The sequence below is a fragment of the Zophobas morio genome, unplaced genomic scaffold, assembly GCF_036711695.1.
Source record: "Zophobas morio isolate AGI-343-1 ecotype UQ-CSIRO unplaced genomic scaffold, CSIRO_AGI_Zmor_V1 ptg000002l, whole genome shotgun sequence".
NCBI lineage: Eukaryota > Metazoa > Arthropoda > Insecta > Coleoptera > Tenebrionidae > Zophobas > Zophobas morio.
In genome coordinates, this window is record NW_026972107.1 from 6,037,402 (window position 1) to 6,062,538 (window position 25,137).

At 35.5% G+C, this 25,137-nt stretch overlaps 1 protein-coding gene across 1 annotated transcript in view; it reads right to left on the reverse strand.

Annotated features, from left to right (window-relative positions):
- Nucleotides 1–24,115, reverse strand: part of LOC135139862 (prothoracicostatic peptides) — a 30,573-nt gene extending 6,458 nt beyond the window's left edge. Inside the window, exon 1 of the mRNA XM_064070244.1 lies at nucleotides 23,971–24,115. The gene's annotated coding sequence lies outside the window, so the exon portion shown is untranslated. The remainder of the gene's footprint in view (nucleotides 1–23,970) is intronic.
- Between the last annotated feature and the right edge of the window lie 1,022 nt (nucleotides 24,116–25,137).

Below are 25,137 nucleotides of genomic sequence, written 5' to 3' on the forward strand. Positions count from 1 at the left end.
TTTCAAATTTCGATATTTCAGTTTTTTCATGGAGAATATTTTATTAGTGCATCTTGTTCTATTTTTGTTCCCTCTTTTTTGCTGAGTATTTTCTATACTTATTTAAAGTTGATAGTTACTGTGATTTTTTACTTTTTTGTGATACAGTAATAAAATACAGGATGTTCCATTTAAAAAACTGAAAAATCGATATTTGAAAATTCTGAAGTTTTAGCATTTTCTTAAATAGACTTTGTAAAAGACAGACTTTAAAAATAACCTTACTGTGATTTTTTTTATATTTTGGCTTTTTGTCTTAATATACATAATACTCTTTGAACAAGACGATAGTTAAAAACATGTTTTCAATTTCTTGTAAACAAATAAGTATTTTGCAGTTAAGCTCCGCCCCCTTGATTCACGGCGAATAAAAAAAAATCATCACAATTGAGATAGGGCGGGTGGGCCGGCTTATATTTTCACTTTTTGTTTTAATATGTGTAGACTTCTTTTCACAACATGAAACTTAAAACATGTTTAAAATGGAAAATTTGTATAAGGAGATATCGATTTTGCAATTAGGCTCCGCCCCATATCCAGTTTCCTTGCAAAAATGTACCATTTTAACCATGGTTTAAGTTTCTTGTTGTGAAAAGGTGGCTATGTATATTAAGAAAAAAGAAGGTAAAATATAAGCCCCGCCCACCCGCCCGATCTCAATTCTGATGATTTTTTTTATTCGTCATAAGCCGAGGGGCGGAGCTTAACTGAACCTTTCCATTGCTAACAAATTTCAAGAAAACTGGAATAACGTGGCAACGTCGCATTGGAATATCAGAAGTAAACTGTGATTGTAATCCCTAAGAAGAGTTTTTCTTTAACATTGACTGGTAGTATCTATATACTTATTTTTTTACTTATAGGAGTTATCATAAAATAGACAAAATTTGCAAAAAAAAAACTTGACTTGTTCGATTGTATTTGAGAGGAGAGGGAAGTTCTATTCAAATTTTACCAAATTTTCGCAGTAATGTGATACTTTATTTCCACTCTGTAGACACTTTTACCAAAAGAAAAAAAAATTGTGACGAATTTTCAAAATGGTATTATCCACATAATTTGTAATTTTTTTTAAGACTTATTTTCAAATTTGACTAGTTTCAGAAAATATTTATTATTTTTTTAAAGATTTTATCTTTCTTTGGCTTAACTGACACTGTTCTTGGAGCTGTGTACTTTTATAACGGAAACATTCGAAAATTCTAGAAAACTGAAAAATAAATTCAGTAAAAGTTTGAAAAAATCCTAGAATTAGTACAATTCGTATATTTTTAAAGTCAAAAATAGGTGGAATGTTATTGGACAGAACCTCCCTGGCTGGTAAGAAAAAAAGTGAATTGATCGTTTACTGAATGTTCCTTTTATATTAGCATCAAATATTGTTATGTATTTTTGTTTTTTTGAAAATCTGTACGCCTAGGGTAAAAACTCAAGGTGGATTCATAAACCACAAGTAGAAGGGTATGTTATTTTATAAAATTTACCATCTACATAAAACAATAATAAAAATCGTTGCAGACGATACAAATAGACGGAAAAGTGAGACCAATTTTTTCCTAGACTAGGCGCCCTGAACCGTCGGGACAGCATGAAAGTAGCCATTCGCTTGATTATTATTACAATACTTCCTTAGCTTAGACTCGAGAAATAAATGCAACTCATGAACGTCACAATTTATTCTATTTTTCAATCCTGAAATAGTTATTTTTATTTTAATCGAAAAAACGCACTTAAGTTCGAGGTGTACACAATTTTTTTTCGTCTGTTGCGAAATTATTTGATTTCTTTTTATTTAAGTAGGTATTATTTTGCTTTCTTTAATTATCTTGAGTTCTGTGTAAGGCGAAAAAATTTTCAATTTTTATTAAATTTTTACTTAATTTATTTCAGATTTAGAGCACAGGGTGGCCATTTCAATCTGGCGTCAAGTGCAATATTAATAAAGCAGAAAGAATATCTCACATTATTAGAAGTGATGTCTTTAAATTGGATGAAAACGAAAATAAAAATTTAATAATAAAAACAAGCGTCAAAAAAACTGCATGTTCAGGAAGAGACAAGGAAATGGGAAAATTTGTGAGACAAACAACAAACCGAGGATCTTTCTTTGACTTTAATGCTTACTAATGTAGTCTTACACAGGAAAGATAATGAGATTAGTGATAAGAACTGTGTGTTGCGGCAGTTTCAAAGTAACCGAAAATGATCATAAAAGGTGGATGCGCCGGGACACTGAAATAAAACCGGTAATCCAAGTATTTTAGCCCTGAACGTAAACTAAGCATTAATATCCGGCGTCGAAGCACAAAGTACACTTGCCATTTGTAATTTATTCATCCTGTTTGTATTGATAGCGTGTAAAAAGACGATTTCAGTTGTCTAGCCGTTCAGCCTCACCATCTATAATTCAACTCGTAACCGCTCCAGCGCTAAATGAATCGATGTCTTACAAAGAAAAAGTGATAAAACCGCTAGATATACACCCATCCCGGCCGATTTCCGGGATGACCTTTTGCCTATCTCTCCTCCATTCCGGCTTTTCCCGCACCATTTCCCCGAATTTATTAATCATTCGGACTCGATTTTATTGTCCATTAGCGACAACGTTCACTCGATGTGTCATCTGCCCGACTTCATGAATATGTAGAGCAATATAATCGTCGAAACGTCACTATAAAATAAAAAGCTCCTCCGCCCGTATTTTGTCGTTGCCGCTCTTTTCGGCCGTTTATCTCCGACAATTGACGATAACGGATGAAAGGGACGATATCTCGGTGATTTAATGAAATTGCCGGCTGTTTTGACACGAAACCTGTTGGGTTTTTCCGTGGAAATATTCAAATTCGGTCTAAACTTTGGGTTCAATTAAAAATATGCGAATGTGGGGACGCGGTCGTGGGGGTAGGGGCCCTCCCTGCGGCGCCATTAGCGGGGAGGAAAACAATAGAGTTTTCCCATTTTCATTCAGCGGATGGCAAACATGAATATTCCGAATTTCCATTTACATCCCGACAAGATTTCCTCCCAAGGAGCTCGAAAAACCGTCAAAATTGCTGCAGGAATTATATCTCATTTACATCCGGTTGCACGTCTCATTTAAATCGCCCGAATTACATCCCACCTTTTTTGCGACGCGCACTCAACCTAATTACTTCGCGTAAATTGAAATTAGAACCTGCATAAATCACCGACATCCCAAACACTGATCGTTCAATAATTGTAATAAGAAGGATAATAATACATTTCTATCACACAACATACTAATCTCTTCTAGAGAGAGATGAATAGTATAGTTTGGCAAGGAATGCAGTGGTTTTGCGACTTTGACTCCATCAAATTTATGACACTATCCCAAACTTAAATAGCGGCTCTTTATTGTATTTCGTTGGCACGCTTTTTCTAAACAAAACCGGCGTACCTTTAGCGGTATTAGTTCGCAAACTGGAAGCTTGGAAAAGTCAAAATCATAAAACCACTATATTCCTTTACACACTATAATTTTAGCTATGACAAGTTCTGTTAGTTTTCAAAAAATTACGACGTGATAATGTAGAAAAGTAAAAAAATCACCATTTTTGGAATATTTGGGTGATTTAACAGTTTCTACACATTTCGTTTCCGCTATCAAACTTTCCTATTATTATTTTTTAATTATATTATTTATGTTCGGTTTTTTCTTGTTGGCTTAAATGTTCTTGTATTAGTCTCGGTTTTATGATCTTGTTCCACTTTAACTGTTGATTTTATGTTAGCCTCAGTTCTTAGTGGTATCATAAATTTTGTCTTTATTACTATTCCCGTTATCTCCTATCTTTCTATCAATTTTCCAAATGGTCGTAGAAAGCCGTTATTTGTATCTTGAGCCCAAAATGACATAACAATCATGTTAAAACGACGTATATTTTATACTAGACATGCACACAGATTTTTTTCGCAACAATCAGTTCAGTAGTTTTGGAGATTTTCTTTACGAAATTTTTTTCTTCGAAAATTAGCCAAAGTCATTTTTTGTACATTTCGACATCCAAAAGTTATTTTCACCTTCATTTATTCGAAAATTTCTAAGAATTTGGCAACTTTAAAATTTTTAAAAAATTTGACTTCCAAACAGAATTTGTCGAATGCACGATATGTTTAAAGAATCAGGTCGTCGAAATCTATCTTTCAAAATTTTTGTGGATTTTTAGGCAACATTGTCAGAAACTCAATTTTTCAATTCCGCAAAGACATTTTTTTGTAGATTTTGACTCCAAAAATTATTTTAGGCTTCATTTCATTGAAAATTTTTACTATTTTTTAGACAACTTTTCCAAAATTTCAATTTTTCGATACTTCCAAACTTAAAAATGACCCCGCCCACCGACCCGGTTTTCTTTTTGACTTACTTTTGGCTTATTTTATTTACCGTGAGATGATAATTGAGTTCTCTTTAGGCAAATGTTCAAATCTAATTAAAAAAAAAAACTTCAGAATGTTATTTTTTCCTTCATTTCTTCGAAAATTTTCTAACAATTTTCCAATTCGTCAGTATGAAATTTGGCAATTTTAAAAATTTTACTTCCAAACGGAATTGTTCGAAAGCATGATATGTTTTTCGAATCAGGTCGTCGAAATCTATCTCTCACAATTTTTGTGGATTTTTAGACAACGTTGCCAGAAGCTCAATTTTTCAATACTGCAAAGACATTTTTTTGCAGATTTTGACCTCCAAAAATTATTTTCGGCTTTATTTCATCGAAAATTGCTACTATTTTTTAGACAAATTTTCCAAAATTTCAATTTTTCGATACTTCAAAACTTCAAAGTGCCCCGCCCACCCACCCAGTTTTCTTTTTGACTTATTTTTGGCTTATTTTATTTACGGTGAGATAAAAATTGAGTTCTCTTTAGGCAAATGGTCAAATCTAATTAAAAAAAAAAGTTCAGAATGTTATTTTTTCCTTCATTTCTTCGAAAATTTTCTAACAATTTTCCAATTCGTCAGTATGAAATTTGGCAATTTTAAAAATTTTACTTCCAAACGAATTGTTCGAAAGCATGATATGTTTTTCGAATCAGATCGTCGAAATCTATCTCTCACAATTTTTGTGGATTTTTAGACAACGTTGCCAGAAGCTCAATTTTTCAATACTGTAAAGACATTTTTTTGTAGATTTTGACCTCCAAAAATTATTTTCGGCTTTATTTCATCGAAAATTGCTACCATTTTTTAGACAAATTTTCCAAAATTTCAATTTTTCGATACTTCAAAACTTCAAAGTGCCCCGCTCACCCACCCATTTTTCTTTTTGACTTATTTTTGGCTTATTTTATTTACGGTGAGATAAAAATTGAGTTCTCTTTACGCAAATGGTCAAATCTAATTAAAAAAAATAAACTTCAAAGTGTTATTTTTTCCTTCATTTCTTCGAAAATTTCTCTAACAATTTTCTAATTCATCAATATGAATTTGGTAATTTTAAAATTTTTAAAAAATTTGACTTCCAAACAGAATTTTTCGAAAGCACAATATATTTTTCGAATCGGATCGTCGAAATCTATCTCTCATAATTTTTGTGGATTTTTAGCAACGTTGCCAGAAGTTCAATTTTTCAAAACTGCAAAGACTTTTTTTGCAGATTTTGATCTCCAAAAATTATTTTCGGCTTCATTTCATCGAAAATTTCTAGCATTTTTTAAGCAACTTTTCCAAAATTTCAATTTTTCGATATTTCAAAATTTCAAGGTGGCCCCGCCCACCCACCCTGTTATATTTTTGACTTATTTTATTTACGGTGAGATAAAAATTGAGTTCTCTTTAGGCAAATGGTCAAATCTAATTTAAAAAAACTTCAAAGTGTTTACTTGTAGATTTAGACTTTCAAAAGTTATTTTCGGCTTCATCTATGTGAAGGTAACTGATTTTACATATTCTTCTAGGATTTTAAAAAAATACGACTTCCAAACCGAATTTTTTAAAAATTTTGTTCCGGAACCACGAACACAATATGTTTTTCGAATCAGCTCGTCGAAATCTGTTTCTTAGAATTTTGAAAATTGATCTCTATTTTGGCAAGTGGAAAATAAGTGAGAGCACCTTCGAAAATTATCCAAAGATATTCTTGCATATTTCAAACTCCAAAAAATATTTTCGACTTCGGTGCTTCGAAAATTCATACCATAAATTTGACAATTTTACGATTTTTTAAAACTTGACTTCCAAATCTTTTATTTGGAAAATCTTGTCCCGAGATCACAAACACACTATGTTTTTCGTATCAGCTTGTCGAGATCTATCTACCAGGATTTTTTGTGGATTTTTAAACAACTTTTCGAAAATCTCAATGACATTTTTGACTTTTTTCGAGCACCTTCGAAAACTATCCAAAGACATTTTTTTGTAGATTTCGACCCGCGAAAGTTATTTTTGGCTTCATTTCATGCAACTTTTCCAAAATTTCAATTCTTCAATATTTCAAAACATCAGAGCGGCCCCGCCCACCCACCCGGTTTTCTGAAAGTGAATTTTATATTGACAAAGAGTAGAATGTAGAAAAGAAAGGGAAAACTAACCCCGCCCACCTCCGCTTTTGAATTTCATTGGCTTATTTTATTTATTGTGAGACAAAAATTGAGTTCTGTTCAGGCAAGTGGTCAAATTACATTTAAAAAAAACTCCCTATCCTAGCAATTTTCCACTTCGTTAGTATAAAATTTGGCAATTTTAGTATTTGTAAAAAATATGACTTCTAAACCGAATTCTAGTCCGGAACCTCAATCACCATATGTTTTTCAAATCAGCTCGTGGAAATTGACCTCTTAGAATTTTTCTAGATTTTTAGGCAAAATTTTCAAAAGCTTATTTTTTCAATATTCCGCTTTATAGAATTTTGGACCTTACTACGAGCACCTTTGAAAATTACCCTGACATTTTTTTGTAGTGTTGGACATCGAGGAGTTATTTTCGGCGACATTTCATCAAAAATTCTTGCCATTTTTAGGCAACTTTTCCAAAATTTCACTTTTTCAGTTTTTCAAAGTTTCAAAGTGGCCCCGCCCACCCACACCATTTTCTTTTTGATCGGTCATTTTATTGGACGAAAAGTGGATTTTATATTGACAAAGAGTAGACAAAAAATGGAAAACAAATCTCACCCACCTCCGCTTTGAATTTCATTGGCTTATTTTATTTATTGTGAGACGAAGATTCAATTCTATTTTGACCAAGTGATCAAATCTAAGTAAAAAAACTTCATTATGAATTTTTTTTCGAGGACCTAGGAGCCATTTTCTTGTAAATTTCGACCTCCAAAAGTTATTTTCAACTTCAGTTCTTTGAAAATTCCTACCAATTATCCAAATTCATCAGTATTAGATTTAGCAGTTACAGGATTTAAAAAAAAAATTGACTTCCAAACCACTATTTGAAATATCTTGTTCTAAAAATCTCAATTTTTTAATACTATTCCCTATGAAATTTTTGACCCTTTTTTGAGTACCTAACTATCCAAAGACATTAAATGTCGATCTTCGAAAATTATTTTCGGCTTCATTTATTTGAAAACTTGTACTATTTTGCCAAAGTTGCTCGGTAATTTTTAGGATTAAAAAAATGACTTTTAAACCGAATATTTCAAAAATCTTGCTCCGAGGCCATAAATAAGTACATTATGTTTTTAGAATCAGATGTCAGAAGTATTTTTTGGCAACTTTTCCAAAATCTCAATTTTCTAGTTTTAAATTTTTGGTTTTTTCGAGCACCTTTGAAAATTATCTAAGGACATTTTCTTGCATATTTCGACCTCCAAAAGTTATTTTTGATTTCAGTTCTTCGAAAATTACTACCATTTTACTAAATTCATCAATATGGAGGATTTAAAAAAAAATTACTTCTAAGTCACTATTTGGAAAATCTTGTTCAGAGATCACAAACACGCTATGGTTTTTTCGTATTAGCTGTTCGAGATCTATCTTCCAGAATTTTATGTGGATTTTTAGGCAACTTTTCCAAAATCTCAATTTTCTAATACTTCCGCATGAAATTTTTTATTTTTTCCAGCTCCTTTGAAAGTCATCCAAAGACATTTTTTGCAGATTTCGACCTCCAAAAGTTATTTTTGACTTTATTTTTTCGAAAACTCCTACCATGTTTTCCAAATTCATCAAAATGAAATTTTGCAATTTTCAAATTTTTGAAAAAATTTTAGTTCTAAATCACTATTTGGAAAATCTTCTTTAGAAATCACAAACACGCCGTTTTTCGTATTAGCTGGTTGACATCTATCTTCCAGAATTTTTTGTGGACTTTTAGGCAATTTTTCCAAAATCTCAATTTTCTAATACTATCCCCTATGAAATTTTTGATTTTTTCCAGCTCTTTTGAAAGTTTATCCAAAGGCATTTTTGGGAGATTTCGACCCCCAAAATTTATTTTCGACTTTAGTTCTTCGAAAACTACCATTTTTTCCAAATTCATCAATATGAAATTTGGCAATTTTCAGATTTTAAAAAAAAATATATTTCTAAATCAGTATTTGGAAAATCTCATTCAGAAATCACAAGCACGCTGTTTTTCGCATTAGCTGATCGAGCTCTATGTCCCAGATTTTTTTGTTGAATTTTAGTCAATTTGTCCAAAATCTCATTTTTTAATACTATGGAATTTTTGACTGTTTTTCAAGCACCTTCGGAAACTATGCAAAGACATTTTTTTGTAGATTTCGACTTCCGAAAGTTATTTTCGGCTTCATTTATTCGAAAACCTGTAACATTTTGCCAAAATGGTCGGTAATTATTAGGATTTTGAAAAAAATGACTTTTAAACCAAATATTTCAAAAGTCTTGTTCCGAGGCTATAAATACATTATGTTATTCGACTCAGCTGATTAAGATATACCTCAAAAAAGATTTTACAGAAATTTAGGGAACTTTTCCGAAAGCCCAATTTTTCAAAACGCCCTTCTTATGAAATTTTTGGCCTTTTTGCAGTCACCTTGAAAATTACCAACGAGATTGTGCGAAAATTCCTACCATTTTTCGAAATTCATCAATACGAAATTTGGCAATTTCAGGAATTCTAAAAAATTTGATTTCCAAATCACTATCTGAAAAATGTTGTTCCGGAATCATAAACAAGCCTTATTTTTCGTATCAGCTTGTCGAGATTTATCTTCCAGAAATGATTTTCAGCTTCATTTCTTCGAAAAATCCATAAAATTTTCCTTTATTGCTATTCCCGTTAACTCCCATCCTTTCTACCAATTTTCCTAATGGCCGTAGAAAGTAGCTATTTGTATGTTGAGCGCAAAGTGGCATGACAATCTTGTTAAAGCGACAAAGACATTTTATACTTGATATGCACACAGATTTTTTGTCAAACTGTTCTCATATTCTCTCTTATTTTATGATAACTTCAACAAAAATATGTACAAATGTAAATCTTAATTTACGATAAGAATAACAAGTACATTCCTAAAATAAAAAAAAAATCCGTAGACTGTTTTTTGTTTTAACCAACAAAATAAATTGTTCCATGCATTATTTTTTTGAGACACTTTGTATAAGCAATTAACTTGAATGCACTGAAAAATCACAAGTGTAACAGATAAATTTTAGCTAACGCTTTACTATACCTACTTATAAATAACCTTAAAATATTTGCAGAATTTCAAAGCCGTCGGTTTTGTAGTTTTGAGTTCCATTGTAAAATGTTGCTAATAGAATCACGCTATTTTATAAAATTTAAATATGATTTGTTTGGCAAAATTTTGAGATGATGTCATCAACTTGTTGGTAGGAGTGTCGTGAAAAATTTTTGTTGGTGTTTTACTATCTACATATTCCTAAAACAGATCTAAAATTTCTCAACAATCAGTTCAGTAGTTTTGGAGATCATCATGATAAAATCGCTAACACACAGCAACCGACAGACGGACAGGCAGACGGAAAAGGGACACCGACTTTTTTATACTCCCTCTCTCCTTCTATAAGCAATTCTGAAAAACGTAATGCATTGATTATTCGGATAAATGTTTCAAGATTTCAGGGCACTAGATCGTGCAGTTTCAAAATTTTGAAATCAAACGGATTCATAAATCACAAATATAAAAGTATGTTCCTTTACAACATTTAAATAACATTTATTACATAAACAGGTGACAAAAATTTCTTTTTTAGACGTTCTTCAATCACAAATGTGTGTAGGTTGGAAATCTAAGTTGCCGATTCAAAAAAACGAAAAATAATATAAATGCGGAAAATCCAGTTACATTTATTTTAATACCTAGTACTTTTATTAAAGAAGGTTGCACATAATAATAATTTATTTACATGGTTTGTGCATTACCGAGAATGGAAACAATCACCCGTTGTCTAATAAACGCATGATTACTCACCCCAAATATTCATCCGGTAATACAAATACAGTGCAATACTGTATAATCAGAGTTAGGTGGACTAACACAGTACACAATATTGCATTTTGAATGAATGAAGTTTTGTGTTACGACAAGTTTGAACCACACAATTCCTCGTGTTTATTAATAATTATTGTTGCGAAACTTTGAGTTGGGTGAACTTGACCGAGATGTTTGACACTTAAGTAATGTAAACTGTAGTGCTGACATTGTTATATGTTCCTAAAATAGCCGCCGTCGTCCGAAAAAGCTCCAGCCGCGGTGTTCGTTGCGGATTACAGGCGCGGTAAGTTCAGCGTAAATAACGGTTTTTTTCTTGATCGACTCTGCCGAGAGCCGACTAATTTAGAAACGCACCCACCCGTAATCCCGCTACTCCTGCAGCTCGGCGGAATCGTAAAAACCCCTCGATGGCTCATTAATATCAACATCAGCCTGCTATTTACTCAGTCGGAGATTTATCCGGGCTCGCAGCACTATCCCCGGATCTATTTCCGGCAATATTTGTATTCCAACCGGCCTCATTCCTTTTTAATTCGTATTTTTCAGCAACTCAAACGCTGATTATTTATGGCGTCAGCTCCCGCAAGACGGCCGAAAGAGAAAAAAATAATTGCTTTCGCGGCGGCTATTAATTAACGAAAAATCTTCCGCCGTGTTTGTTTTTGTTTGATGCTAAACCGAACACTGCGGAAGGAGGGGCATTTTTAGCTTTTTAGGCCGAGTTTTGTGTCCCCGGGCTATATTCAGCCGGTTTATAAATAGGAGAAATTATGTTCACCGTCGGCAAATTGTCACTTTAATTGCTCGTAAATTTACCCTATTGTCGTAAGATTATTGCGTCTGTCATTCGCTTCCTTAAGGGGCAATTTTCATTAATTGCAGGGTTGGTGATCCGGACGGGGTGAATAATTTACGCTTGTATATGTAAACCGGTTCAGGTTTAACCGAATCCGGGGTATTTTCAGGGCTGCGGTGTGGTCTACCCGACACGGTTAGATTTCAGCTGAAAATTCCGCAGATCTAATATTCGCCTCCATATTTGCTTACTAGGACGACTCGGAAAGGTTACCGCCGGCTTTTGTAATGTTAATATCGCGATTTTAGTCGCAGTTGCGGTGGAACGGTGAGCAACTATACACCTATGACGCATCAAGATGAACCCCAACCACACTGGTAGTCAGTTTACCGAACAGATGGAGTGACAAATTTCAAACCGGCCCGCGTCACCTGTCTCCGATTGACGAGGATCTTTACCAGAGAGGTCGTTCGAGCATTAATACCCGAAATGACACTAATTGTTATAAATCGTGTGTGTACTATAATTAACTCCCCTAAGCGCCTTAATCCCGCAATCATTGTTATTACAGCATCATGAAAACAAAATCGTTTTCCAAGACCCACCCAACAATTACATTTTGATAACTAGCCAACCAATCTACCACCTAGTGTAAGCTGACTCCGTTCCCTCGCGCCGCACTCAATCTTTGCTCGATTTGATTCGATTAAGCTCTCCTGGCTTTTTCAAACAGTTTTAATCTCGAGGGTCCGACGTCTGCTCTAATCTCGAGCACGTCATCATCGACCGGCGCCAAAACGGGTCGCATACAATTTATGCCCCGAATTAGCACGAATTCGATAACGCAGATGCACTTGTCACCGGGGTGATTTACTGGTTAATTTATATCAAAGCGAAAACACATTAGTACGCACCTGGTGGGCGCTCCCAGACATAAACAAATACGTACAAAGTGCTTTTCCACAAGTATCAATTTTCCGCACTTTTAAGAGCGCATTGTGTTGTAAATCTATTTTTCTTGTTGATGGCGTAATGGAGAGAGTACGCGGCGAGGGAATAGGTCGACAGATAGACACGTCACGCTGGCACCGCCCGCTGATTGGCTAATGGCGGATGCTGGGAGCCAATAGCAGCAGCGCGGGATGTTTAAACCCAGATGGATTAATCGGAAATGCAATAGTCATTCCGGAATGGTAAAAGTTAATTTGGTCTGAAAAGCACCGATATTGCGAGAGTTGTAGAAATGTGGTTGATTTGAAACGAATTCAGTATAGTCGGTGTAGTACGTCACGCTGGCTCCGCCCACTGTGCAACTGACAGCTCGATTTGAAACTATTCACTACATGTTTTAAATACGGGTTTATGAAAGTCACGTAATCCCAGAACACGGTAAAATTTTAATAAAACTCCAGTTGATTCTCTTTTGAAGTTTTATTGTGCATTCGAACGTCAGCCTGCTATAGAAATCCTCCCTAATAGTCAACTTGAAAGTTGAAGGAGCTGACGTGGAGATATTGATTTGGTTAAGCAATTGTCATTTATTGGCTCTTCTTTCCAACTGACAAATCGCACAAATCCAGGTTTATTTACTTTTTACGTTTCCATGCCATTTGGGTTGCCATAAAGAGACACATTCAGATTGAAAGCGGAATAATTCCAACAAACATCACGACAAAAACATTTAACATTAACAATTTCTCATTTTTACCCATTACGGAGAAGTCATTAGGGCGAGAACGCCGCCTTCTTGTTTTTCCGCGGAACTTTATTACACTCTGCGTTCGTATATTTGTCAAAAATGTTTTATAGCCGGGGGTATTGATGCGGCTTTTACGCCTCCTCGCCACAACTTAAACATTTTGACAGCCATTTAGCCAACTTTGTTTTTCTTCCCTTTAAAATTCCCCAGATAATTCCCGATTTTTCGAGCCACTCTCCGTAAACACTCAAATTAAAAGCACCTGTTGCTATATTCCGATAATCAAGTAAGACCACTCGAATCGAGTTAGGTCCAATTAAATGTCGACTCTCGAAGGGGAGAAGAACAACTCCGAATACTTATTTACAGTTCCACCAACTTTCGGATTTTTAACACAAACAGCGCTTAATGTTCCTGGACCGCCAGGGATTGGATTGTCAAAATGACGGCGCTGAAGAATATCCCAGTTTTTAAATTCAAGTTATTCGAACTCTCCCAAAAAAAGCGTGCGACATTTAAAGGCGCGCTGGGATTTGGAAACCATTTTTGGGGTGCTTTGCATTATCGATTGGGGCGAAATAATCAAATATTTGAATAATTAAGAAGACGGGAGTCACGCAACAGAAGTGCGGAAATTGTGAATGGTAGGAGAGTGTTTTGGGTTTTTAAACACAACAATTTATCACAAAATTTACAAATCATTAAGAAGGTGCTAAAAAATAGCATTTCAAAGATAAGGTTTTTTGGACTTCTCATTAAACAAAGCTCCATCTTCAAGCTAAGGACAGTGATGTTCACAAAATTTTAGTACTTTTTGAAATAATTTAAAATTAGAAAAACACTGTAATTTGGTTTGGAAAAATGGTGGATGCGCCGGGCAATTTCGTGTTAATAAATTAGTGGTAAATTGTGCATCAGCCCTTGTGTTTTGCCTTGAACTTGTCACGCCATCGGGAACAAGTCGTGAACTTTTTCGATTGTCAATTCCCGATCGTTACTCTTGAATAATACGAAATTTAATAGAGCCTCATAAAGGTTAGCGGTGATCGATCGAACAAAAAACGATATGAGAATTCCCAGATGATCCATGAATTTATAATAGAATCCGCGAGTCTATTGACAGATCCTCTTCTCCTCATAATGTCAAAAAATCCGCCCACAAAGTGGTGCACTCAGTATTCAATTTCCTTAGTAGTGCTTTCCATATGGCTTTGTTCGTCCAGATCCGGCCCGCGATCCCTTAAATCAACATGCCATGTCTCTTTAACGAGAATTCTTCATCACAGCCCCGACTGGGTAATAATGGGGTTATTAGGCGGAATGGCCTGCAACAACCCGTGAAAGCTCGGAATTTTTTGTAAGCCGATTAGAAGAAACGGCGTCAATTAAAAGTTGGAGTCCCATTTCGCGAAAGATGTTTATAAAAGGCACCCCTAGTCAAACATCCCTTGCTGATGGAGTTTAGCAAGCAATTTGTCCCACACACGCCAAGTCAATATTTTCCCTCTTATGTATCGGAATCAATTTGAATGATTGACTCGATTCTGTTGTACACTAATATTTGATTGGAAAACTTTCCGTCTATCGGGAAATGAGCTTTTTCGAATCACACGAATATGGAGCGCGCTTTCAAGATTTATGCTAATTACCCAATTTTTTCGTGAAAAATTTACCAGCGAAGCTCGATCAAAGCAATCAAATGTTTAAATATTAAGACGAAAGCTTAATAGCTTGAAAAGTTTCGTAATACCGAAACCTGCAAAGCCCCTAATTTATGTGTGCCTGGTAAATGAGCGAAATGAAAAGCGCCTGCATGAAAAATCACCGAGCTTTAACATCCGCATTGTAAATAAACAATCAGTTAATGTGTTGGCCAAAGTTATCAAAGCCCGGCGAAAGCTCACAAAATCGAGCTAATTACGCGCGTCACTCCCTCAAAGAAAAATCATTATCGACCAATATTAGCAACAAATTACCAACTTCGGCCGCTTTGAGGGCTTACAACTTGCGCTGGACGTCTTCATTACGTGGAGCTTTCATATTTCGGGAATATCGCGAAAGTGTGTCGTCGCTTTATTTATTATTCTACCGATTTGAATTCTTGGCCAAGTTGGAGAGTTGCAGAGTGCGATAGTTTTCAATGTGCGCGCTTTAAATTCCTCCCATTTCCTCCAAGCTCTCCCCGTTTCGGTTCCTGCTGGTTAAAACTTATTAAAAGCTCTACAGCTTGAATTATTTATGGCTGTTTTGCATTGCGTCTTGCATAATTTTTACGGCAGAATTATTAGCCGCAGATGACATTACAAGGGGGTGGGGTTTCATAAATAGGGAAAAAAGGAATAAATCAAGAGGGGTGCAAGGGAGAAAATGGGCAAATTAGAGTCGCGCTGTTTGCGAGCTGAAAGCAGATGTTTGTAATGCGATTTACGTTGCGGACAATATTTCACATAATGTTGCGTTAGTTTTAATTTTGTTTATATTGTTATAGCGTCGGTATTAACATAATTTGCATAGTTTGTTCAGTAATTACGAAGAGCTCATTGGTGGATTGTTTACATAACGCAGTGGACACAAATTCGAGCTGCCTGGACTGTGATTTTTTGCAAGTACGTGAAACGAGAATGCAAAGTCTGGCTGAAAACTATTATATTGTATATTTAGTTATAATTGTGTCTTTGAAACCCCTATGGCGCCCTCAATACACTTTTAATACACTATTTGTCGGGCGCGCTGCCGCTATAAATACCCCCCTTTGAAAAGAAAAAAGAAACATTTCTTCGTATACACATCCCGCCGTCTCAATACAGACGTCATAATTGCCCTATAAAGATGCCTCCATTCATTTTTCCTCTCGAATAAACTTTGAAAGCAGCCGGCTTGCTCTTTTTCCAGCGCCCCAGCAGGCGTTCTATATTCCGGGGGCGCAATCAAAACAGAAAATATGTATCCTAGCTTAATGAACTCCCCAAGGTCAAGGATAATGGCCCTAAGCTATCACACCCCACCACCGCCACTCCCTACTGTTGCGTTTCTATTAAGCGAATTCTACAAAAGCGACCCACTCGAATTATCACACATTCATCCTTCAGCGAAGTTGGCGTAATTCGGAAAAACTTCCGGATTGATCCTTTCAGGAAGTGGTAATTCGATCGAAAAAGCGCACAAAGGATGAATGATTTCGGGATTCTGTCCGGCGATAAAATCGCGATTTTCCGGGGAAACACCGGATCGTGGTATTTGGAAGTCAATGCGGTGGAGACAAAGGGTGGATAAATGTCACTTAGGCAAAGAGGGCACTTTAAGTCGACACTGTTCCATACGAGAGGAAAAAGTTGCAAAACGGGGCGGACACGCAGAATTCAGCAGGAGCATCTCAAGGGTCTGGCTGCTCATTCGTTATTTTTATATATTATTAATTGTCACGCGTTTGAAAGCAATCAGCTTGAGTCGAAGGAATTTGCATGATTAAATTTAAAAATAGTTTTTACGAGTAGGCGAATAGCTCGTGTTTTTTGCTTTTGTCGCATTTTCCTTTGACGAACTGACCAACTAAAAATTGAATTCTGCTGTCATTTATTGCAAAAGCAGCCTCTGTTCCCTTTTGAATGATTTTTAATCTGTTTTGCTGACGTGTGATGTTTGTGGAGTAATCGAGTTGGTATTATTATCGCTTCGATTTTGTACGTGAACAGAGAAACCGGAATCGGAAGCTCAAAGCTCGCAAGCGCTGGCGATACGATTGCTATTTATTCGATCTACATGTTGCTACTTTGTGCTTTTTTGTGCTTTCGCGATTTGGCGATAATTTGCGATGGTCTTCAGTTGCTTGGAATTTGATTGTGTTGACGCCTTAGATACGTACTAATACTTTATTGAATTTTTGTTGTGAACATTGTCGTTAACGACATTTTATAACCGATTGTCGTAGTTTTTGTAATAACGGGATTGTCCGCTTTGTGATGGAAAAATGGTAATGAGATCGAAAAAGCGGGCTTTACATATTTATTAGCCAATCATGCGAGCCTTTGAAGGGAATAATTACGTATTATGATAATGTATCCCATAACGCGATACTCCGGTATGCATTTAATTAAGTAAAAAAATCACATGCGTACAAATTTGGTGCGCGAGCCTCAGCCGAATGCTGAATTTCGCACAAAAACCCACTTTAACAAAGTTACTCGTTATAATTTATAATCTCAAAATTCGCGCCCTAATTAGCCCGGTTCGTCCACAAAGCGCCGATCTCATTCATATTAATCGCACACACCGCAAAAAATGGAATTCGAGTGCGGAATAATAAAAAAACAAGCGACAAATAAGCCGAAGCATGCTCGGCTAGGTCCGCATTAAAAAACTAGACGGGACAGCTTTCAGGATTAGCCGAGGCGGGCTTTTTTCGGGATTCAAAGCGCATCGCGCCAATTTTAAGTTCACGCTTCACGCCTCCGGAGCTGACCACTTAACGTAATTATAGGACTTGAGTCGGAACTAAGTGAAAAACTTGCCCTGGACCTAATCTGCACATCAAAACGGGGCTGGAAGCCGCAGAAACAGGAAGGGGAGCCGGATTAAGTGCAAAACGAGGAAGAAGAATGGGAATGTAACAGGTTTTGTTTTATTTTCCTGGGGGAGAAAGAGTTGCTTGTAGCTAGAGTGATAATAATGAATACTAATAATTGGCATCGTGGAAAAGTGGTGTATAGGTTAGCCTTAAGGGTGCGGTTGTAAATTCGGGGTTAATTTGCGGGTTAATTCAGCGTCGGGACATATGATAGTGTTCGCAATGTTATTTTTTTGAAGCGGAATCTAGGGTTTCGCAGGGATTTGGTATCTGCTCCGAGGGAGCTTAAATCCGAGTATTTACAGAGGTCTGGGGTCCTAATCTGTAATTATTCCCATATGGATAATGGCACCGGGTGCTGTTACTAAAGCAACATGCTTTAACTTCTCATAACGTTGGTTACTAGTAATTTCGTTTTTCTTTATTTAACGACGTCTACCACTGGAGCAATAACTGAGTGAAAATAACACAACAAAATAAAAGTCATTTGCGGTGGAAGAACGTGGATAAAAACCGGCGTTATTGACTGCGCAAAGTTTTATCCTTCAATTTATTTAAATCCTAAATACGACATTAAGAAATCTCGGGCTTTAACCAAGCAGAATTCTAAAGTAATATAGGTTGTTGCGGGAGCGTGTACGACGTTTTACAGCCCATTTGTTTCTGTATATTTACGTAACAATAATTTCATAAAATGTTAATCCGTTTCGCTTACTCGACTTTCTAGTTTCTTAAACTTGAACTTGTTGTTGACTTTAACTTGTAAGAACGAAGAGAATTGTAAGCTTATCCATATTCCAAGCGTTGTAATTTCTTGGGAAAACGCGCCACTTGTTTGCTTGTGTTTGTATACATTTCAATAATTGAAAGTTCGGGCTTGAAAATATTTCTTTATGTGAAAAAAGCGAGTTTCGATTGCCATTCAATTTAAAGTTTTCTGTTTAATTTCAGCGCGCAGATAAAAAGATATCGCTTTTTTAAACAAAAGATAAGTTTATCGGTGTCGAGACGTCGAGAATCGGCGGAATCTCTCAATAAACTTTTTTATTGTGTTTAGTACGTACTATTTACGGAATTTTTGCCATTCTTGTCAAGCTGTTTCATTTTCAAGGAAAAGTTAAACCGTGCTTGAAAAGGCGTAAATTGTGTGCTTTTTCAACGGAAAATATGTTTCGATTTTTGATAAATTTAAAAGTGTCAAAGAAAAAATGTATGACAATTATTATTGAATTTACTTGAATTATGTTTCATTACAATAGAAAAGATCGTTATCGTAGTAGAATAAAACGCTTCATCTAGCAAAAGAGATAAACAATAAGAAAAAAAAAGATTCAAATTAATACTGTTGAATGATATATGGATTTATAATGTTGTTTTGGTTCACAGAGTACTAAGAATTATACCAAAAAAGTTTAATTGTTGCAAATGTCGCCACGATTTTCTAAGCACGACCGTCGTTAAAATGTTCAGTACAATGGTGTGACAATTAAATTAAAAATGTTAAGAGCGGCTCGAAGAACGAATAAATTTTTAAATTGGAAACTTTTTCCTTAAAATAATTATTATTCTTTCGGCAGCGGCGGAATTAATTTTCACCGTCTGGAAAACCAGTTAGACGTCTAAAAAATTAAATCAATTTGCATTGATACAAGAGGAATCGGGCTCGGAACTGTGTAAAGAGGCACTCAACGTTAATCTCATAAAGGAGATAAAAATAGCAGATTTATTCAAGATCACGGAAATATTAGTATGGGAAGTTTTTTATCAAGCGGCTTTTCTGATTTATTGCGACAATTTTAAGTAGATTCTCCCTGCGATCGCATCAACAAGTCTTTACACACGCAAAAAATTCCCGTATCATAAATTCCCACATCCGCTTTTTTACACACCGTAATTTATGTGCTTAATGATAGGGCACTTTTCGCCCGATTATCAATTAATCCACAACTCGCCAGCTTACAAGCCAAACAAGGCCTTGCAATTATGCTTGTTTATCGAAACACGCTGACCCTAAAATGCCCGTGTAATCATTGTAGCCCAAAGTGATGGTAAATCGATACTCTAGACCGCAAAAATCGCACCAAAAAAATTTACGTGCGTCCGGACCATCAAACTACCAGTTGATATTTCTCCACTAACTGAATATTGAGCACGTACGTTTAATTGAATAGGAAATTAAATTATCTACACACTGTAAGCATGACATTTCGGGCGATAATTGAAACGGTTCTTTGAATGATGTGACTTTCCGCTAGAATTGCTTGCTAATTCAATACAAACCGAATTATGATTTAGGGAATTCAGACCTTCGTGTTCGTTTAATTCCAAAGTGCAAAAGTTTTTTCCCGGGAGTTTGATTCGTTTGAAAAACGCCCCATCCATTAAATCAACCCCTATTTAATTTTATCAAAGCGGTTCGCTGAAAATTCTCGATTGCTTAATATATTGTTATCAGTAATTGATTCGAGGGTCGATCAAAGAGAAAAACACGGCCCGAATGATTCGATTAAATATGATAAATTTGGTGCTTTAAAGGCACGCGAAGAAACGTTTTAAATTTAATAAAGTTGACGCTGCAAAAAATTCTTACACCACTATTATTAAAATAAAAAACTGTTTTTAATGTTGACAGAGTCGGAATTTGTCAGATTGCGTATTTTAGTAGTTAATTGAAGAGGCGCCCCGGATCGTGTGGAATTCGGCGATGGCCACATCCTGTCCCAAAATATCCCTTTTATTAACTCCGCAGTGATTATCTCGAGAGCAAACATCGGTTTATTATTATTATTATTCCCTCGTTATCGATATAAGTGGCCGCGTATAAAAATATTTGCACAATCTAACTATATTTTAATGAATATATGGCCCGTTAATCCCTCTTTGTGGATTCAATCGCCACATGTCGATTTTCGTCGAACGAAATAACGGATGTAATGGAATACAGGTCCGGACCGGTTAAAAAGCGCTTAAGGGGATAGCAAAAACGGGCACGTTCCCTCCGGTCTTAAAACAACGCTTTGAGAGTATGCCAAACTTGCCGCAACAATCCAACAGATTGCGCCGTCACATAACAAGAATTTCCTACGTTCGGATTCCTGTCAGCATAATTATTGGCGCTGATTTATGAGCGATTTCTTGGAGGAATTCACGCCTCCAGGTTGGAATAATAACCCGATTATCGGAGCGAATTTAATACACTAAGCTGCTTTTTTAACAAGGCTTTCCTTCAAAAATTTAATGACGTCTCGGATCTTTTTTAACTCGGGCACGCCTCGTCAAAAAATGCCTTGTTGACTTCTTTGTACTACATAGTTTTTGTTACGATTATTTTACAGCGTCAAGCCAACTAATTCGATTTCGCTGTGATTTCATCTCTAGGCTTTAATTTGCTACACACTTTATTGTCAATAAAGCCTGCAATGCACGAATTTTGTTCGAAAATATCTAACATTTCGTAAATTTTCCCCACACGAAATTTTAAAAAGCGGCCATTTGGAAGCCGATTTCATAAAGTTGCAACCACTTTCATGCAAAAATTATTACAGTAATGAAATAACGTCATTAGCGCTAAAAACATGATACGTTTTTCGCGTGGGGGCGGGTTTTCACGTACGTGCAAAGGACTGTAAGCTCATTACTCGGCCCGAAATTTAATTTAAAACAGCTAAGTGTGTAGATTATTTTATTTTTTGCGGGGGTCCGGAGATGGACTCGTTCGGGAGGATCGCTTATCAGTAAAACCAACGGCCCTTATTTTAGGTGGTGCGGAAATATTACGCATAGGAGAGGCGAAAAAATGTTGAATTTAATTAAGTCGATTGTCGGACCTGGGGCGGTCGAAAATGGACACAAAATTGAAGAAAAACACAGCAATTTTTTTATGTTTAACAATATTTTAATGAGGGGTTAGTTTTTTTGGGTTAAATAAACAGATTCAACTTAAATACAAACCACTTTATTGGTATTTATTTTGGCATACAAAAATTTTCAGAACGTTATAAATATAAAAAAGTTGTTGAGTGATTTTATATCTAATAGCATTTATATAATTTGTGTTGACATGAAAATAAGCTTGAGGTGAATATTTTTTCAGGTCTGATTTAACTTTATGTGATAAGGGTTTTAAAACGCTTTGACAAAGTTCTTTCAAAAGAAATTATCTTATTTTGAATTAAAGTGTTTACGGATAAATAAACTTCCCACGACTGAGACGTAAATAACGAAATCGACGACATGAATAAAAAATGTGTCTATCTATTATAAACTCAGCATATCCAATCAATGTCATTCAGAGAATAGAGCCACTTTTCGAATCAATAATTTGCTTATTAATTTTCAAACAATTCTCAACACAGAATGCGCAAACAAGTCGACAAATCGCCTCGTCAAAAATTCCAACAACATTGTCTTAATTGGTAAACTTTTCATGTGAAATGACACATGTTAAAAGTTAGTTAGGGCGTTAAACATTGTTCGGATAGCTTTTTATCGTCCAAAAACAATGTTATAAATAATTCAGAACCAAATCGGTAATTTTTTTTTAAGTTAGAAGGAACCCTGAAACATTTTTTGAAAAAAAATCGCAGAACGTGATAATTTTGAATTTATAACGTCTGTACAAAAATGTTTGCTCTTGCCTGAATGCCTGGTCAACACACAGAAGTTTGAACTTTACAGAATACTTTTGATTTTCTTAAAAAATTAATCACAGTTAATTGTAAAGCACCATTTATGAATACTTAATCGATTTTCTGTAAACGCCATCGCTTTTAGTACATTTGTATGTTTATTTCATTTTCAAATATGCCATATTCTTTATGTGTCGTCACAACAATAAATCTAAAGACCCTAAATCTGGGTTGCGAGCTGGCCATCGAGGATCTAATATTCATAAAAAATGGAACCATTTTAATAACAGTAATAATGAAATTTCCATATCAATATTGGCAGTACTAAATTAAGCTTCCGACTTCAAGCTAAAAACAATGGCGTTTATAGAATTATCTGTCCGTTATCTTCAACAGTTTTCAGTTAGTAAAATTAAGTTTAATACATACTTATAATAAATCGATAATATTTTTTTTTATTGGAACGGGTAAATTAAATTGTACTAATTATTAATTAACGTTTAATAAATAATTATAATTTAGGAAGTAGTTGTTTCCAGAGGGAGTTCTCTCGGGCGTCCTTAAATGATACAATTGGCAACAAATCTGGCCCTAAACGGACGGACGTTATAATAAAAGTGAAAATTTTATAAAAACACGCAACTTTAGATTTTATTTTCATGAAGCCGAAACACGTATTTACACATTTTGTGTACAATTCCGAGCTATAAAAAAGTGCCAAACAAGCATATTAATAAAATAAAATTGGCAGTAAAATATTTACGATGTTTTAAAAGAGTTTAGGTTTTTCACTGTAGAAACAAGATTTAAAAGACGAAATCACAATAAAAAAATAAAAAGAGAATAATGAACTAACACTAATTTATAACTTTGAACAGAATTCTTAATTACATATTTATCGAATTAATAGTGTTGCATGTTTTTTTAGACATAATCTTTTCCAATTTACGATGACGTCATCAATTTTTTGCCGGAATAAATCGCCCCTATTTAAGTATCCCTCGGGAAGTTAAAAATAATTTTTGTATCAATGCAGTCATACTGTTTTAACAAGTTTTAATGCCAATGGTTTCATTGTGCAATGTTGTAAATTTTTCTGACATCGTGAAAAATCATTGCATAAAAATTAATTGCGCACTCCTTGTAAAATTGTAATATCTTTGAATATTCGTGGGGGTTAAGAGACACTTCTGGAGAACGAGCTGCCCCTAAACGAATCTTTTATGGCAGATAGTTTAAAAAATGGGAGTAACTAATTAAAACAGCTTTAAAAAAATTTCAATTAATGTGAATTATGCGTACAGCGTTTTGAAGATTAGCCCAGGGAAAAATAAAACAGCAGGTATAAATGTCGAAATTAAGCTCCTGCTGAAATATGCAAAGACGCATTCATGCCCAATCCCCTCGAAATAAATCCAGGATAAACAAAAAATGTTCCAGTTCAGGTGTATTTTGCAAATTCTATTAACGCTAGAACTAGATTCGACGCAAGCCTTGTTTCAATTTTTAGTGTATTTTAATTTAACCAGTCGTTTGAAAAATTATTTGTCTAAAGAGGAATTTCCCTTGAAAATGCAAAATATTTCCAGCACATTTGTCGGCAAAAAATGTTTCGTTTCAAATAACAGTCCGCGACTAAACCGTAAATAACACAATCGAACATGAATAAAAAATGCATCAATTGTAAACTGAGACCTCACAATCAATGTTATTAAAAAAATGCACCCCTTGTTTCAATCAATAACCAACTTTCGTCAACTCAAAAATGTGCCCATTTTCAAAAACTTTGCAATTGTTGGTTGAAAAAATAAAAATCGGCTCACAAAATTTCGACACCTACAACTCACCTAGGAAGAATTGAGGAAGTCGGCAACACCTGGACGCGCACACCGTCCGAAGCAGGACCGCTGGAGAAGTGGCTGAAGCACGCTCACGGGGACGTCACGGGGTGTCGACCGGCAGCACCCTGTGGTAGGATTGCGACTGTGCGCGCCTGGTCCACCGTTTTATAGGGACGTCCCCGCCACGAAAGACGTCTTCGGAGGGCGTTCGCCGATGGTGCTGATGATGGGACGTGTTGGCGCGTGGGTGACGTGCGGCACGGGAAGGCATCGGCGGCGCTCCGGAGGAGGCGGACGCCGCCGGATTGCGGGGGTGGAGGGAGGGTCTTCGGCGGAGCGCCGGTTTTGGGAAAGGGGGAGCCGGCCGGCATTTTTTGGATGGCTTGTTTATTAAAATTTTTGCCAGGCGACAAGTGGGGGCGGGGGTAAGTCGGCGGTTTCGTACTGTTTCGTTTTGAGGGGCAGGTGGTTGAATTTGTGTAGGTATCAAAGGTTGCGAAATATATTAACTGGAATTTGGTTGACTCCTTCGGAAAGTTGATGGCGTCATCGAAATTAGTGGACGAAGCGTTATTTTTTATTTTTTTAGAATTGCCTACGCGGGATGATTAAAGACTATCACCGCTATTAAACTGTACGTACAGAAGTCAATATCTGTACTCCCATACGGTGATTATGAGGATGCTAGTAATGCAGTGTGACTGTATTGGAGCTATTTAATTTATTTATATTGAACAATAGGTAATTTTCTAAGTAAATTATCCAAAACTTATAATTCTCATAACGTATTTATTATTGAATGCAAAGACATTATTAAACAAACAATATCGATAAATGTCGTCTACGAACAATAATAACATTTTGGTGGGAAATCATTAAATTGTGCGTGTCGACTTGTACTGGAACAAATTTGTTACAGTTGCAGTTAATTTTTTATAACTGTACATGACACTTAGCTCAATTTGTCATAGAGTGGGCTCGTGATTCGTCAACATAGCTCCACGACAAAATAAGGACGTACTTTTTGATTTTTGTTTATGCATAGAAATTCGATTTTTTTTCCAAAAATCTGGACTTTTCGGATAAAAGCTCAACACGGAGTCATAACGGAAACGGGAGACCTATTTTTTCGTACTCTAAGGGTCATAAAATGTCGAAAAAAAGTAAAGGCCG